Genomic DNA, 18,863 nt, shown 5'->3' with positions numbered 1-18,863 from the left:
CAGCATGGGCGTCTCTTTCCAGCCGCCTGGAGCTGCAGAGGAATGCAAGATAAGTCCCTTGCGGACACCCTGGGCGGCTCCGTGCAGAGCCACCCCTGCAGGCAGCAGCGGCGCCGGGACTGCCCGCATGGGACCATGCAACCGGTCCTGATGCTCCACTGGCTTCATCAAAGCTGGGGGGAAGCCACTGCCTCTGGCCATGCGGAAACTGCCAGCGTTTCATGAACCTGTCTACTGCAGCAAGGATGTTGTATACACAGAAATGGAGAGATAATAAAATACCAACAAAGGAAGGCTGGATATTGAAAGTCACAGCATATTCAGAAATGGCAAAATTGACAACTTTAATAAGAGACAGTAATATAGAGAATTTTATAGAAAACTGAAAACCTTTTATAAACTAGCTTTATTTAGTTATATTTGGTTATGTTTAGATACTGTCAAATTTGTGCTTTATTCTTTCCTGTGTTTTTTTGTATTCTTTATTTCCATTTTGTACTAATGTAACTGTGGATGTGGGGATGTATTGTGCTATATGCATTTTTATTTTTTTTATTTTTTATTTTTTTGTTGGGGAAATGATTTTTTAAAAAATACACAAAAAGAAATCATCATGAAGACCCAGCGTGGTATAGTGGTTAAGAGTGGTGGACTCTTATCTGGTGAACTGGGTTTGTTTCCCCGCTTCTACACATGAAGCATGCTGGGTGACCTTATGCGAGTCACAGTTCTCTCAGAACTCTCTCAGCCCCACCCAGAGGTGGGATGCAGCCTATTCGCACCTATTCGGTAGAACCGGTTATTAAAATTTTCCTCAGTTCAGAGAACCGGTTGTTAATGATTAACTCCACTAGGGACAAGGGGGTAATCTCTGTCCCTGGGTACAACAAATCTCGCCAAGTGGGAAATGCAAAATTGCCCCCCCAGGGCCCCCTGCGGCCCCTCTCCCCATGGCACTCCACCCCACCCCTACCTCTTTTCTGCAGCCGATAGCTTTTGCCCTTAACAAAAATGGCTACAGTAATAGCCAAGTAAAAGGGAACAGCCCCGCCCAGGAATGCCCCTCACCCAGAATGCCCGGCTACGCTCCCGTCGTGCCCCGCACAGCCCCATTGGCGCTACGCCACTGTTTGAATCTCAACACCATCGGAACCTGTTATTACAATTTTTGGATCCCACCACTGGCCCCACCTACCTCACAAGGTCTGTTGTGGGGAGAGGAAAACGTTTGTACAACTCCTTATTGGAAAGAAAAAAAAATGAGGTATAAATTTAAGCTCTTCTTTTTCTTCTTACAGGTCTGAGGTATTATCAAATGAAGAGCCCCTGTTGCCAATGGCCATTTTATTTCCCTGGTACCATGCTGGAAAAAAAATCTAAGAAAACAGAAGGACAAATGATAACATTTGTAACTGTCACCCTCTGTACCAAACAAAGAAAATCTGCCCTTTTGACAACTATGAAGTGATATATGGTGGTCCAGTGTTAAAAACAGTAGGCACAGAAAGAATGGAATTTAACCGGTGAAAGAACGGTCTGAACATTTCTGTAAATTTCGTTGTGCGTGCACAATCACAATAAATGCTTATGATTATGCTTAACAGAAAACCAGCCCTTCAATCTGCATATTATTTCTAAGCAATATGGAGAAGTCACTCTTTGGTGGGAGGGGATTAGGCATCTCCCAGCAGGTAACAATGCTAATTGTTAGCCGCTGTTTTTATGTATTTTAAGATGTTTTATTGACGGAGCCTATGTTTCTATTGTACTGGATTTGCTCCTGCTTATTGTTTATATATTATGTTGTTCACCGCCCGGAGCCCTTTGGGGATCGGGCGGTATAGAAATTGAATAAATAATAATAATAATAATAATAATAATAATAATAATAATAATAATGATGATGATGATGATGATGATGATGATGATGATGATGATGATGATGATGATGATGATGATGATGATGATGATGATGATGATGATGATGATGATGATGATGATGATGATGATGATTAAAGATTATGGGTTAAATCCAAGTAAATGACAATAAGGTCAAGCAGCTGATATGACTCACATTAGAAAATGGTTTCAGAACAGCTGAAAAAATAAAGCTCTTTTGGGGGATATGAAGGGCCAAAGAGGGGAAAGAACAACCTTGCACAAAGTGAGAGGGATGAAGAAAGAAAAAGGGAAGGCACTTCTGATTGTGCCATGGGGGGTGCTAACCTTCTGCTTGACAACAGAGCCATTACTGACAGGGGCAGTATTGTCGAAGGCTTTCACGGCCAGAATCACTTGGGTGCTGTGTGGTTTCCGGGCTGTATGGCCGTGTTCTCTGAAGATGCCAGCCACAGATGCAGGCGAAACGTCAGGAGAGAATGCTGCTAGAACACGGCCATACAGCCCGGAAACCACACAGCACCCAAGGGGCAGTATTGTTGCTTTCTGAAAGCAAGAAAGGCCATCTACATATGCTCTCCCACTCCATCCCTCTCCAAAAGGGTGCTAAGATGTCCTGTTTGGTGTGATCATTGGACCTTCTAGGTCCAGGGTTTCTACTGTGAATGGCAGTGGTTCTCCAGGGTAATGGTTTATATGTTTGTTTGCTTGCTTGCCTGCTTATCATTTAATTTATTTAGAATATTTTGATGGCATCTCTTCGGAACTCTGCAAAGAAGCATCTTATAATTAAAAAGCACAATACAGAAAAAGCTGTTTTTTAAAAGCCGTTTAAAAACAAGCCATTAGACATTAGAACAGATTTAGAAAAATATAAGATATTTTCATGTAAATATGCACTATTATGACAAGCAAATCAGACTTCTCTGGATGGAAGTCTTAGAAGACTAGGTGAGATTTCTGGGTGAGTTAACTTGGGCGCTTTTTTAATCCCTAAAAGCAGTGAGACAAAAAGCTGAAACTTGATTTGCTTTTTAAACTATTACTATGACTTGTTATGGTATAATGAAACAATGCTAGGGACTCTCATAGTTTTAGCATTCATCTTCACATTAATAGTTGGATTAAATTTTATTTCCTTGTATTTTCTTCTGCATTTTTTAATAAAGAGAAAAATCTACTTCAACTGCTGAACAGTTTATAGAGGCAACAACGTTGGAAATGTTTAGTTTGGATCCTCTAATTTGACAAGGAGGGGAATCTCTCATTGGAGCCCCTTTGTAGTTGTTCCCTCATTAAAGGTGGCCCATCTGACATCATCAAAGAGGGTCCTGGCTTTTTCTGTGATTGGTCCTGCTCTATGGACTGTGCTTGTAAGAAGGCAAAGTACGCCCTATTCTTGAAATGTTTAGAAGGTACTTGAAGGCTGCCTGACATTTAATGGACATTTTGTTGCATTTCATTAGGTGGAGAGGACAGACAGACAGACAGATCACTTTAATTGTGGATTGAAAGACATATGGAACTATGGGGAAAGGTTAGATATAAATGTTTGACTAAATACATATGACTAATTGGAAAACCTACTTCCTACTGCCAGACCATTTTGTAACTGTTGAAAAAGAATTGTTCTGGAAAGCAGCTAGAATCTTCTATCCCTCCATCTTCTAGGACTGTTGCCCTCCCACAGTGACCACAACAAAGGATTTCTCAGACATGACCTTTGGTTTCACATGAGGCAGTCTGAAAAGGCCTTGACCTCTGTGGCCCAAGGTAGTCCAATCTTATCAGATGATCCCAGAAGCCAAGCAAGGATGGCCTGGGTTAGTACTTGCAAGGGAGACCACCAAGGATCTCCAGGGCTGCTATGCAGAGGTGGGCAATAGAAAACCACCACTGTTGCTCTCTTGCCTCGAAAACTTAAAAGCACCAAAGTCAACTGTGTCTTGACAGCATTTCCCACCACTGGTCTGAATCGAAATATCCATTGCCTAATAACCATTGAGGGAGAGTGGGGGATCACCAGTTTGTCATGACTTTGCCTTAGCAAAACGACCGTCCATTTTAAGAACTTTTCATAGTGGGTGCTCCGAACCACTTCATAACGGCCTAATTATGTGAGCAAAATAAAGCATTACTTGACAGAGAACCACACTGGTCTTTGGGAGTTCACGCATCAGCCAAAATCATGGAAAGGCTCTTGATTAGCTTCACGAGTGCTGGCACAGTAATGGAATGGACTTTCTAGGCAGCCACTCTTTCCGATTAGCTTTTTTTTAAAGCTTTCCGCTAATTGTTTTCCCTTCCTCACTTGTATCAGCAGGAGACCCAATTACAGCACCAACTTCATTTTATGATAACCTCTTTTTTAAATAGCATAAGTCATCCTTTCACCTTTTCATTATCCAGATAGCTTAAACCTCTGCTAAGAAATGGGCGCAAATGTTAAAATTCCATTTTTCAAAAATGAGATTTTATAATTGTTGCTCACCTTCTTCAATTTAATTTAACACACATTTATATCATGACACTCACCAGAGAATGTTCAGCTGCCACCAGCTTCAATCTGATGCACATAATTATGTGCATAAATTTGTTTCATTATCTTTGCCTAATATATTTTTTGCAGGTCATGTGGTTATATATTTTAGTGCCATCTTATGCAATACATATATATAAATATTATATACACTTGTGAATGTTTGGTTCATGTGTACTGTCCATTCTTGTTACCATAAGCCAACTGGAGTTCCTTTGATGAGAAAAGCAGGACGCTATTTGTAACTGTTCTGTTTTTTGTTTGGTTTTCTTGTACTATAATAATAATAAGCCTTTATTTGGCATAACAATAATCATAACACAATAAAAACCTGAGATAAAAAGTATACAAATACAAAGGTTTAAGATAGAATATAAATTATTGATTGTGCATCACCTCCAGTAAAAATTGTGCTACCAATTCACAATTTTCATTGTCAGAATTGTCCAGAAGGAAAGGAAGTCTACCTGATTCTCCCATTTCACTAGGTATCCTAGAAAGAATATTGGAATATTTTGATCTGATATTAGCAGATTTAGGGCAGCAAAGCAGTTGATGTGCCAATGTTTCAATTTGTTGTTCACCACAAGAGCATACCCTTTCGCTCATTTCCAAGTTATTAAATCTACCACGCAATAAAGCAGAGGGGAAAACATTGAAGCGAGCAAGTGTGAGGGCTCTTCTCTGCATTGGATTAGTCAAAAAATACAAATAGGGAGTTTTCTTGTACTAAATCTGTCCCATAAACTTGCTATGAGAAAGCTAGTAGAAACTGAATGACATCTGGGCTAAGTTTGTTCTCCTTTTCCTGCAGGTATTAAAATCTTGGATTATGGAAGAGAATAATTTCAAGGGACTGAAAGCATTGTCTAACAGTAAATGGCGTACATTATATATTTAAAAACAGCAATAAACTTTTAATTTAAAAAATGTGGCTGGGGCAGAGGTACAAACTAAAAGATCTAGCCCTGTGTGAAGCAGCATTACCCATCAGAAACATCCCAGAATGTGTATATTTAGTTTGTTTTCTTATATTATTTTTGAAATTGATTGAGTGTATTAGTTATTTTTCACGAGACCCATTTGGATCCTTGTGGGGAGAAAAGTGGTATACAAATGTGACAAAAAATAAATGAATAAATAAAATGGATGCATTTCAGAATTACTGGTGTATCATTAATTCGTTATTCGTAAGTACAAATAATGCCTACAGTATGCGTAAATTATCAATATCACAGGGTACAACATCCATAAACAATACAAATGAATGCACAAAATGAAAGAACAAAAAAACCTAAAGTAATGCATAAAAATAGAAAACACACCCTTACTTGTGGCTGTAGTGACTAAAGAAAAAGAAGGAGTTTGGATTTATTTCCCATCTTTCTCTTTGTAAGGAAACTCAAGGTGGCCTACAGGCTCCTTTCCCTTCCTCTCCCCACAATAGACACCTTATGAGGTAGGTGGGGCTGCGAGAGTGCCAAAGAACTGTGACTAGCCCAAGGTCACCCAGCAGGAATGTAGATGTGTGGAAACACATCTGGTTCACCAGATAAGCCTCAGCCACTCAGGTGGAGGAGTGAGGAATCAAACTCAGTTCTCCAGATTAGAATCAACTTGCTCTTAACCACTACACCACGCTGGCTCGAAGGAAGGAAGGAAGGAAGGAAGGAAGGAAGGAAGGAAGGAAGGAAGGAAGGAAGGAAGGAAGGAAGGAAGGAAGGAAGGAAGGAAGGAAGGAAGGAAGGAAGGAAGGGAGGGAGGGAGGGAGGGAGGGAGGGAGGGAGGGAGGGAGGGAGAGAGAGAGGGAGAGAGAGAGAAAGAAAGAAAGAAAGAAAGAAAGAAAGAAAGAAAGAAAGAAAGAAAGAAAGAAAGAAAGAAAGAAAGAAAGAAAGAAAGAAAGAAAGAAAGAAAGAAAGAAAGAAAGAAAGAAAGAAAACGCATGCGTCCCCATGACATCCTGAAAGAGATGCTTTCTAAAATACAATTTGCTAGTTTGCTGTTGATGGGTCTCAGGAAAACCAATATGCAAAATAATTTAAAAGCAAGATAGCTGAGAACTTGTTTATACAGAACAGGAACGGAGATGTATTTTTTTTCCCCCTCACCAAGCTGTGAAAACAATCCAGGTTGACTGGCAATGTGAGCATAATTAATAAATAACACTTTGAGGCACAGTGACATCAGGTACGGGGAGGGGAGGAGAAAGTTTGTGAAACTGGGATTGAAAGCAGCAGAACAGTGAGAAAGGTCTTTCCCCAGGGTCACTGATCTATACGAAAAACTTGGAGTAAAGACAGAGAAATTGAATCGAGACAGTACCAGCATACGTCGCCAATGAATCAGAGTGTGCACATGGAATCGTAAATCATGTATTCACTATGGAAATATTTTGCATCCTGATTCTTTCCAAAAGAGTGATGACCACTCCTGAGATATGACACTTTTAGCAGAGATTTCACCGCTAGAGATCGGAGCCCCTGCATTCAAGGGGATCGCAAATTTATTCACAGGAGTGACTGGTGCTGCTTCAGTTGCAGAGCTGTCTTTTCTTTTATAAAACAGTTCCTCAACCTCACTGGGCAGAAACAGTGCCATTAAAGCAGCCCGTGTCTCAAAAAGTCAGGCTCGAATATTCGGCTCCTCAGCGCATGCCGGAAAAAAAGCTTGATGTTTGGTCTGGGACAGACACAACTGGGATTTAAAAGAGCAACTGGGGTTTAGGAAACGGTTTTTGGTTGAGGCAGACCATCTCACTTAAATTACTTGTTACAGAGTCCCTGCTTTGTGTCAAAAGCTCCACAGTCAGGTGCTCTGTATCAAACTCAACACAAGTCGTGAATATGCCATGCCAGATTTGGATCAGGACTGCAGTATATCTGGAAAAGGGGCTTCAGCTTTCTCTCCTCCAACGTGAAACACTCCTAGGGAGCTACTGTTGGACCAGTTGTGGAAACCTATGTGTATCTCTGGGACCATGTGGATTTCCCCAAATGGCACCCTCCCTGGAGAATCCACAACTCATGACTCACTGCATTATATCTCGGGGGGGGGGGGTTGCCAAGTTGCCTGTTTTGACTGGCAGACTCCTGCTCTTAATAAGAACATAAGAACATAAGAACTAGCCTGCTGGATCAGACCAGAGTCCATCTAGTCCAGCATTCTGCTACTCGCAGTGGCCCACCAGGTGCCTTTGGGAGCTCACATGCAGGATGTGAAAGCAATGGCCTTCTGCTGCTGCTGCTCCTGAGTACCTGGTCTGCTGCTGCTGCTCCTGAGCTCCTGAGCTCTTCTCCACCTCCCCAGCTCCTCCCACTGTTCTAATGAGCTGCAGGAGCAAACAGGGAGAGGTAAAGGTGTGCAATGCTGTGATGTCATTTCTAAATGAAAGACAGAAGCAATGTCACTGTATCATGTATTTTGTATTTCCTGAGTTGTGATTTAATCCCTCAAAAGCTAGAAGAATCAAGTACAGGGGCGTAACGAGGCAGCCCTGGGCAAACTGTAGCCCTGGGCAAAACCTGAGTTGGATGCCCCCCCCCCCCATGGGCGGCCACTCCACCACTCCACAATGACCAACGTTTTTTGCACCAGGACATTGGTGCCTGCAGGGGGTGCATTTTTAGACACATCAGCACCATAATTTCAGTATATCATCAGAAGACTGTCCTTATGCTACTCCCCAAGTTTGGTGAGGTTTGGTTCAAGGAGTCCAAAGTTATGGACTCCCAAAGGGGGTGCCCCTATCCCCCATTGTTTCCAATGGGAGCTAATAGGAGATGTGGGCTACAGTTTTGAGGGTCCATAACTTTGGCCCCCCTGAACCAAACTGCACCAAACCTGGGGGGTATCATCAGGGATGTCTCCTGATGAGACCCTGAAAGTTTTGAGACTGTGCCTTCAGAAATGTCCCCCCCACCTGCAACCCCCATGGACAGCAATACAGAAAACTCAATGCAGAACAAAGATTCTTGGGCAAATTTCTGGGATGTTCCTTCAGGGGGCGCATTTCTGGATGTATCAGCACCAAAATTTCAGGGCATCATCTGAAAACTGTCCTTATGGTACCCCCAAAGTTTGGTGCAGTTTGGTTTAGGGGGTCCAAAGTTATGGACTCTCAAATGGGGTACCCCATCCCACATTATTTGCTAAGGAGATGGGGGCTACCCTTCTGAGGGTCCATAACTTCGGACCCCCTGAACCAAACTGCACCAAACTTGGTGGTGCCATCATGACAGTCTCCAGATGATACCCTGAAATCTTGGTGCTGATATGTCCAAGAATGCCCTCCCTGCAAGAATATCCCGAAATTTGCCCAAGAATCTTTGTTCTGCATTGAGTTTTCTGCATTATCGATAGAATTACGAAAACTGGAAGGAGGGCACATTTCTGAAGGCACAGTCTCAAAACTTTTAGGGTCTCATCAGGAGACTGCCCTAATATTACCTCTGGGTTTGGTGCGGTTTGGTTCAGAACAAAGTCGGACCCTCAAACAACTGTAGCCCCCATCTCCTATTAGCTCCCATTGGAAACAATGGGGGATATGGGCACCTCCTTTGGGAGTCCATAACTTTGGACTCCCTGAACCAAACCCCACCAAACTTGGGGGATAGCATAAGGACAGTCTCCTGATGATTCGCTGAAATTTTGGTGCCACTAGCCTAAAAACTGCGCCCCCTGCAGGCCAAAAATGGAAAACCACTAAAAATAACCAAAAACGAACCCAGCATTTTGATGCCCCCCACAAGGTGATGCCCTGGGCAGCTGCCCACCTTGCCCAATGGGCATTACGCCAGTGATCAAGTAGGGTCATCATGTTTTCCCAGTACACACATACACAGAGTTTGGTTTTAGTTGTCAAGGTCCAGGTCCACTGCATCTCACTGATATTTTAGTATGACGGGAAGGGAGGGACAGGCAAGGATATTATTTTGATTACCACTTCCAGTAACGATTTTAATTAGATAATTTTCTCGCCATGTCATTTCTAATGCACCAAATGAGTGGACTGACAGTGCTGTCAAGGCTAATTAAAACTGGTCTTGTCCATTCACGCTATCTGACTTACCATCAACCACATTGTTTACCAGTGATTACACGGAGATTCTATTCTTTAGTTGAGCTCCTTTTCCACCAAATCATTGTTTTCCCATCTATAATCCACATGTATTGCTTGGTCAATAATAGCTGATCAACATCCTGGAGATACTCTGCAAAGAATAAGGCCAAACAACTTCTCTGTATTAATGACTTCCTATATGTTTTGTCCTGCCCTTTCTCTAAGGAGCTTAAGACAATGAACATCATCCTTCCTTTCTCAACAAAAATACCTTGAGGTACATTAGGCTGAGACCTCTCCAAGATTGTCTGCTCACTTCATGGATAAAGGAGATTTTTATTATTATTATCATTATTATCATTATTATCATTATTATCATTATCATCATTATTATTATTTAATAATTAATAATTAATAATGATGATGATGATAATGATAATGATGATGATGAAGATGATGATGATGATGATAATGATGATAATGATAATGATAATGATAATAGTAGTAGTAGTAGTAGTAGTAGTAGTAGTAGTAGTAGTAGTAGTAGTAGTAGTAGTAGTAGTAGTAGTAGTAGGTTTTATATACCGCCCTCTCCTCAGAGGGCTCTGGGCGGTGTCCAACTTCCCAGATCTTAGTCTAATACTTTTTAATGTAATGTCCAACTTCCCATATCTTAGTCTAATACTTTAACTATTATAGCAAGCTGGTTCAAGTCTGCACAACTTGTAAGTTGGGACCTGTGTATTTCTTTTTCCCTTTTACTTCAGGATCATAAAGGTCAGATTTACAGATTTGTTCCATCTAACTTCTTAGCAGATTTTCCATCTTAATTTTGTTTCTTTTATGGCATTGTTACACCACTGTTGCACCAGACACCACTTTGTGCCATTATGCATCATCCTCACACCATCAGCACTGGGTGTTATTATCAGGAGGGTCTTCCAAAGCCACCCTGTAAATGTGGTACCTCTACCTTGAAAAATGCACCCCATGCAGACACCTCCAAAAATTCCCCAGAGTCTGCTATTGAACTGACTTGGCTTTGACTCCACTGTAGCAAGTGGAGAATTTCTGGGAGTGTATTCAGGGAGCACATTGTCATATTTATGCTATATATGCTCTCATTGCTGCATACCAGGAACAGCTTGGGTATGTACACATATCCTGCCTAGGAGATGTGTTAAACTTTGGTTAAAATGCCCTAAATGGTTCAAATGGTCAAGTGCAAGAATTGCAGATCTCGCCACAGATCCCCATGCTTGGGGTCTTGTCCTTGCTCAAGTCAGTACTTAAATTTTCTTCACAATTAAATTGGAAAAATATTTGTTGAGCTCCAACATATGTCTAGGGACAAAAAAATTTAATGCATTGGTAGTTTGCTTTGATAAACACCAAGTGCTATGCTAACAAAACATCTTTTCGTGTTCAGGACAAACATGATCCTGTTTGCTAATATTCCCCATTGGCATCTCTCGACAAACAAATCAGAAGAGATACAGGGAAGTAGTAACTTGACAGAAGAGTTAATATTACTTAGAAATATTTGCTTGGGAGTGGGAGCAGAACTGTTTGGCTTGCATGTTTTCTGAGCCTCTACACACCAGAGCAACAAGAGCCTCCATTTGAGATTACTGTGGTCTTTCCATCTTTTCAGGGGGCAATATTGTATCCACTCTGGTAGGCAAGGTATGAAGCATGCATTCTCAGCCCTGCTACCTAGCTGTATTATGCAAGTAAAGTAATTGCAGAGGCTAAAAAAAAAATCGGTTCGCTCTGATATTTGCACACGTTACCTTCATCTCAATTCAAGATGACATCCATCACAGTTCCCTCAAGATGTGGGAATCACAATTAATCAAAATCCTTGTAAAGTTCTGCAGAAAGAATTTCCCTCTGCTTTTGACCTTCCTCGATATAATGTACAAAATGAACAGAATTAGAAGAAGAAGCAGAGTTTGGATTGATACCCAGCTTTTCTCAACCATGAGGAGTCTCAACGTGGCTTGCCAACTCCTTCCCTTCCTCTCCCCACAACAGACACTTTGTGAGGCAGGTAAGGCTGACAGAGTTTTGAGAGAACTGTGACTAGCCCAAGGTCACCCAACAGGCTTCATTAGTGGTGGTGATTCAGTAAAGCCAGTGGTAGGATCCAAAAATTTTAATAATAGGTTCCGATGGTGGTGGGTTCAAACCGTGGCGCCACTGCACACATGCACCTCCAGTCCCTATTGGGCAGGGAGGTTGCTTTAGTAACCCCTTCTCGGCACTCAGAAAAAATTAGCAACCACTTCTAGAGAAGTGGTGAGAACTGGTTGGATCCCACCTCTGAGTAAAGCTGAATCATTTTAAAACTTTTCCAAAAATCCATATCACCTTTTTTTTTTGGGGGGGGGGGTTAATTTACTGAACATGACTCAGGTTTTTCAGCTGGGGGGGGCAAGAGCATCAGCTGAATGCTGGAGTCTAGAATTCAGTTGAAGCTCTTTTTGATGAAGTTTGATGAAGTTTTGATGAAGATCTACATAGACTTGGGAAATGGCAGTGGGGAATGCAGATCTTCAACTGAATGCTCGACTCCAGTCCAGCATTCGGTTGAAGGTCTCCCAGCCACGATTTTCCAAGTCTACTCAGACTTGGGAAACTGGCAGGAAGCTCAGACTTCCAACTGAATGCTGGACTGCAGCTCTAACCTCCCCCACACACACCATTTCCCTGGCAGGGGATGAGCATCATCTTTTTTATTTGGTAAATGTCAGGTTCAAGTTTTTAAAAGCTAAAAAGTTTTGGTTAAAAGCCCATGACTATTGACTTTATGGGGCTTTGCTGAAAATTTCTGGGGGTTTTAAATTTATCAAATAAAAAAGATTATGCTCACCCCTAGGCTTCATGTGTAAGAATGAAGGACAGTGAGACATTTGAAAGCTACAGAAGACGAATGGGCGCAGGGAAGTATTTGGCAATCCAGGAGAAACAAGCAGTTACACACTGGCACAACAACGTGCATTTGCTCTCCCAGAAAAATGGGCTTCGCTATTTCAAAGCACCCCATGATCACATGACTTCGCTATTGCAAAGCAAATTACACAGGATCTGTAAATGCATAGCCAAGCAACGAGTGTGTACTCAGCACAGGGAAATGTTTAAGTGGGATCCAAAAAATCTCATCTAGACAGAAGAATGGCTAGCGGAGCGATAGGCAGAAACTGCAGTATTCGTTAATGTGCCTGTCTGTTCCAGTTTGGATTTCTGAGATTTCCTCATTGCCGCTAGACTTTGCCCATTTTAAAAAAATGAAACTAATGTGGGAAATCCTTCTTAGGCATAACATCTGAGGAATTTCAAAGGAAGACCAAAGAATTTCAACAAGATGAGTGAAATTTCTCGGGACAGTCTGGCACATTCATGAAAACCACTGGGCCTTGGCCTGGGGATCTCAAACTGGCAAATGCATTGGCTGTGATGGCCCCTGTGGCATCTTCTGCAGCCTGAAAGTCCTACTAAAGCCTTCTGTAAGATTGAGTCAACCACCTCGTGCCAGCAGATCCTAATGTCAGTGAGGATTACCATTACGAATGGAAACGGTATGGAACGACAACCTCCAGCCCTGACCTGGGGGCCAGAGCAGCATTTTCCACTTTGATTTGGCCTGGTATTTCTGGTCAAGTCGCCTGAGATGTGAAAGAAACTGACATTTAGACATTTTGCAGGAAAATAACGGTTGCTCCCTGCACAACCCACTGAATCCAAGCACCGTTATGGATGACAGACTCGCCCCTTCCCAATTCTTTTATTGTTTAAAATTCTATTCTGTTCTACATTCCTGTTCTCTAAAGATCTTTCTGAATGTCATGAATATGCTATATAAGTTTGAAAAGCCCCATTCCTTCTATGGCTAATCCCTGCTCAGTACAAAACTGCTGTCATCTTTCCTTCTCAACCATACCAATAAAATTCAATAGAAATGTCTCTGCGCTAATCAGTCTTCTCTCCACACTATGACAAAATAGCATTCATGGGGCCACATTTTGTTCTGGGCTGGTGCCTCTGGGCTGGTGCCATCCTCATAATACCAAAGGAGAATTTCTAGGAATTTGTTCATTAGTTTCACTTATCTTTTTGGACTTTCTCGAAACAAAGGCCCCTTCTGCACACACAAAATAATGTGTTTTCAAACCACTTTCACAACTGTTTGCAAGTGGTTTTTGCCATTCCGCACAGCTTCAAAGAGCACTGAAAGCAGTTTGAAAGTGCTTTATTCTGCATGTGCGGAATGAGCCAAAGAGATTAGCTTGGCTTCACAATTCTCATGCAGCACAAGCTCTTCCCATTCTCCAGAAGACCTCTATCCTAAATCAACATGGTCATGGGATGGTCATTGGAATAGGATATACCCCCCCAAAACAACCTGTTCTTGCTCATTCCCTTGCTGGAGTACCAGAGTATGTGCACCTCTCATTGGGGCTAGGAAGCTTTTGGATCCTTGCATTCCTCAAGATAAAAACTAAATTTTGGAGCCATTACTGAGGCACCTATTTTTGGACTAGAAGGGTCCATCTGCCAATGAATGTAGTATACTCTGCGGCAGCTGAGGCTGTTGGAGAGTGTCAAAATATCTGATAAATGGGAGTAACATTTAAATCTAATATATGGTACAAGAGGAGGAGGGAGGGAGGTAGCTGGTTAAAGATAAACTCCATCTGGGTCATAAAATGGGTGGATTAGGTAGACAAAGTGATTCAGTGTTGCAGACAAGCACACTGCTAGAGAAAGAGAAAATTAAGAGATCCATTAATAACCTTCTAAAACAGTATCTAAGAGACCTTGTCACAAGGGGCTCCTGGACCCCCCCCCCCGTAATCTGAGCACTTAAAGAAGTTCAGGAGGTGACTCCCATCTGCTGTCATTTTATCCTTACATTAATCCTGTGACACACAGAGGATGTGTGTCCAGTGTCTCCAAGTGAGTTTCCGGGTTCACAGGACCCCCAAGACCTAGCCCAACATTTTTATCACAACGCCATTATTACCTTGTACACAGCAAACGATAGTGTCACATAACAGTTTAAAATATTTATGTTCCTTTGGCACAACTGACCTCAGTTTTCAGAATGGGTGAAAAAATGGGAGAAGAATAAAAGTGTGAAAAATAAACAGTGGTGAAGGAAAGAAAGCCAAAGGTCACAAGAGTGGAATATGAGCAAACAATAGAGATTTTTCTCAAAAATAAAACATGGAATTGTGACTACCAGTATCTGGATTATGTCATAAGAATTCCTGCCGCTGAACCCCATTAAATTCATTTCAGTTTTAAAATCTCCCAATCAACCTTGGCTTCTACTCTCCATTCTCAGACAGAAACAACATGGAAAACTGTAAACGTATTTATTTATTTATTTATTTGGCTACGCAGCTGAAGAAACATCTTGCAAAAGACTCTATGCCGCAATTAAGAAACGTTACATATTCTCTCTTAGTGCATGACGTTCTGCCTTGTTTCTCCAGGAAAGCTACAACGATGACCTCCAAAATTGCCACTGCACTGCCTTCTCGGTACATCTAAGTACATCACGATCTGACAAAGGAAGCTCTAACCCTGTGATTTAGGGAAAAAAATTCAAGTGGATTTCCTCTCAATGACAAATTGAGATCCTTAAAGTGATGCTATTTCTTACGAATAGTTCAGGGGGTTGCTTCTTGAGTTGTCTGCTTTATCTTTTTTTTTCCCCAGAAGTGAGCCTGAAAGAATGGGAGGAGACCACAAAATTGCAGAGTTTGTGTAGAATGTGAAAGAAGCTGCGAGAGGACTTCTTTGAACTTCTGCACATGAGGGGATATGAACACAACATCATTACGATACTATTCTTGAGGTCAAAGCCCACGAGACGCTGGGAGATCCACCACTGGATCCTCCCGGAAAGTTATTAAAATGTAATTAGAGTTGCATGGGACACCATTTCAGACAAGCACCATGAAGCAATGGGAGCAGGAGTTCAATCATTCCATTCATGCACAGTTTCCCATATGATTATGAGCATTAAAAAAGACAGACAGGCAAAAGACAGGTCTTTTTTATTTTAAATGATCAATGGCCCCTTTTGCACGTGCAGAATAATGCATTTTCAAACCACTTTCACAACTGTTTGCAAGTGGATTTTGCTATTCCGCACAGCTTCAAAGAGCACTGAAAGCAATTTGAAAGTGCATTATTCTGCATGTGCGGAATGAGCCAATGACAACATGGGGGCAAAAACCTATGACAGCAGAATTGTAATTCTGGTGCCATATTCCTTGCCTGGCTATGAACCCTAGGCAGCTTAATTTGTCTTTAAAAGACTGATGACATGTGTGATCTAGCACATCTTGTTTCAGCATTAGGATGGTTTCTAAAATACTCAAATGTAACACAATTACTATTCTGGCACATGTATTTATTTATTCATTACCATGCACTTATTTCCTGCGCATGACCAAAGTCCCTGCATGCAGTTATAACAGTGGCTCCTGATGGCATGATCATTAATTCGGTGCTCTCCCATTCTTTCCTCATTGGGGTTCCTTTTTCTTGGAGCCAATTTGTTGTGTTTCTTCTACAGAACTGTAGTGCATTCCCTGTGGAGCTTGAATGGTCTTTGCACTACTCTTTTGCCCTGTTCTCTGGTCAACACATTTCAGCCCATGATGGAAACCACAGTTCCAGTTGTCAATCTGCCAAGTGCTTACTGCCGTCACCATTTTTAAAAAATTGTGTTTGTGCTCTTACACTTCTGGGAATTGGACTCATTTGTTTTTGCTATCATCAGAAAATATTTTTGATGCTGTGATACAGCAGAACTAATCTGTTCAACCAGAAAGAAAAAGATGCTTCTGCTGAAGTTGGTAAACTTAGGGGGATGCGGATTCATGATCACCACAAATACGGATGGGGAAATCGAGGAGAAAATTATTTCACAAGCACAATAGCCACATATATGTAGAGTTTGTGTTTGCTCATTTTGTTTACAAAATTGGTATTCTGATTTTCTTCCCTTGCAAGGATCCCTCTCCCACTCACCTCGTCGCCTCCGTCGCCCTGCTGGCCTCCTAAGACCCGCCCATGCTGCCCTCCAACCTCCAGGGGTCAGAGGACAGCAAGGGAGGGTCTTAGGAGGCCAAGGCAGCTAACATACATAATAAAGTCACATTTTAAAACCACTAAAATCATTCCCCCAAACACTCATCATTAAAACAATTAAAAAGAGTTAAAATACACACAAGAAGAAGAAAAAGAGGAGTTTGGATTTATATCCTGCCTTTCTCTCTTGTAAGGAGTCTCAAGGCAGCTTACAAACTCCTTTCTGCTGGAGTTCGGTTCGAATATGGAACAGCCCAGCCCAGGGTGTGAGTGAAGTAAAAGAGCTCTTACAAACAAGCATATGTAAAAAAGGAAAACGTACATTTATTTCAAGTAACTTCAGATCACAAGCATTGTTCCAGGTGAAAAATAGATAGATAGAAACTTTATACTAAAGAGGTAACTTTCCATATCACAAATGGGCATTCTAACCCGCCATCACATATGTGCGAATGTGATATGCTTCTGTGGGAAAGCTACCAGCAGGAGCAGGTAGCCATTACCATTGTGCTTGGTACATTACCATTGTGCTTGGTACAAAGGAGAAGAAGAAAGAAAATGGCTGCAGGGTGAAGAAGGAGGAGTTGATGGGCGGAGCCCAGACATGGAGAGCAAACAAAAGAGAAACAAAAGAGCTTAGAGATACATAGTGCTCCCCATTGTCCAGGCATGCAGAAGTCGCTTATTCCAACATTTTCTCTTCCTCTTCCCTCAACAGACAACTTGTAAGTGAAGATGAGAGGAGGAATCATTGAGGGAATGCCGAACGCAACAAAAAAAGGTGTTCACCTATTGACAGAAAACAGCAACAGCAGGGGACAGGTGAATTTCCTTGAGGAAGAAGAGAGTTTGAGAGTTTGGATTTATATCCCCCCTTTCTCTCCTATAGGAGACTCAAAGGGGCTTACAATCTCCTTTCCCTTCCCCCTCATAACAAACACCCTGTGAGGTGGGTGGGGCTGGGAGAGCTCCAAAAAGCTGTGACTAGCCCAAGGTCACCCAGCTGGCATGTGTTGGAGTGCACAAGCTAATCTGGTTCCCCAGATAAGCCTCCACACCTCAAGCAGCAGAGCTGGGAATCAAACCCGGTTCCTCCAGATCAGAGTGCACCTGCTCTTAGCCACTTCGCCACTGCTGCTCCTAAGAGTTCCAGAGCTTTGGTGCCATGACCAAAAAGAACCTCTGCCAGGTTGCTACCCACCTAACCTCAGAAGTTGGGGACACCCAAAACAAGGCCTCCTAAGATGACCATAGTGGTTGGATAGGTGCATAATTACAAATATGCTGTAATTTCACATTCCAGAGGAATAGAAAATGGCCGCAGAGTGGAGTCATCCATAGTTCTTCAAATGCAACATGAAATTTCAGAGATCACAGGTCAGATTTGAGACAATATTGCCAGTTTCCAATGGCCTGTGGGCTGCACTCAAGAATGTGCATGAGCATTTCTGCATACGAAGATATAAGCATCCTAAATTAAGCTGTCCTGCCATGTATAAAAATGAAGTGGTTTACTTTTTTAAAAAAATGAAGTTTAAATACATAAGTAACTCTGTGGGATCAATAATCCATCGAGTCCAGCAGCATGTTAAAATGACCAGATATCCCCAGCAGTTTACAAACAAGGGAACAAAGACCACAGCCTACTGTTGTTGCTCCTCAGAAACTGACCTTTTTTTTTTTTTTTGCAAATCTGGGCTGTTTCCCATCAGCCCACATCTACACAAATATTCCCCACTGTGCATGTATCGCAAGGTTTCATACATATTTACAAAGCGTGGATTTAAAAACTACACTGAGAGGCAATGTACAAATAGGGGGGATGTTTCTACGCATCGGGGGCAGGGGATGCAGGTTTGCAGAAAAATCCAGAAACTGACAGAATATTGTGGGGGACTTGAAAACCAGAGGGAGAAGCAAATCCTGCAGAAGGATGCACTTTCTTCTCTCCATGCCTCTTTCCCCTAGGCATCACCACCCAGCTGGATTTGGAGCAGAAAGTATGCCTAACCTACTTCCTGCTCCGTCCAACCCTCCTTCACCTGTTCAGTATAGGACAGGGTTCTGCAACCTGCGGCTCTCCAGATGTTCATGGACCACAAATCCCATCAGCCCCTGGGAATTGTAGCCCATGAACATCTGGAGAGCCGCAGGTTGCAGACCCCTGGAATAGGAGAAACATCACACTGGTGGCCACAGCAACCAGCAGGAAGGGAAGACCTGGATATCCCACCACTGTGGCTCCTCAAGGGTCTC

The sequence above is a fragment of the Sphaerodactylus townsendi genome, linkage group LG14, assembly GCF_021028975.2.
Source record: "Sphaerodactylus townsendi isolate TG3544 linkage group LG14, MPM_Stown_v2.3, whole genome shotgun sequence".
Taxonomy (NCBI): Eukaryota; Metazoa; Chordata; class Lepidosauria; order Squamata; family Sphaerodactylidae; genus Sphaerodactylus; species Sphaerodactylus townsendi.
This window is presented reverse-complemented; position numbering follows the sequence as displayed.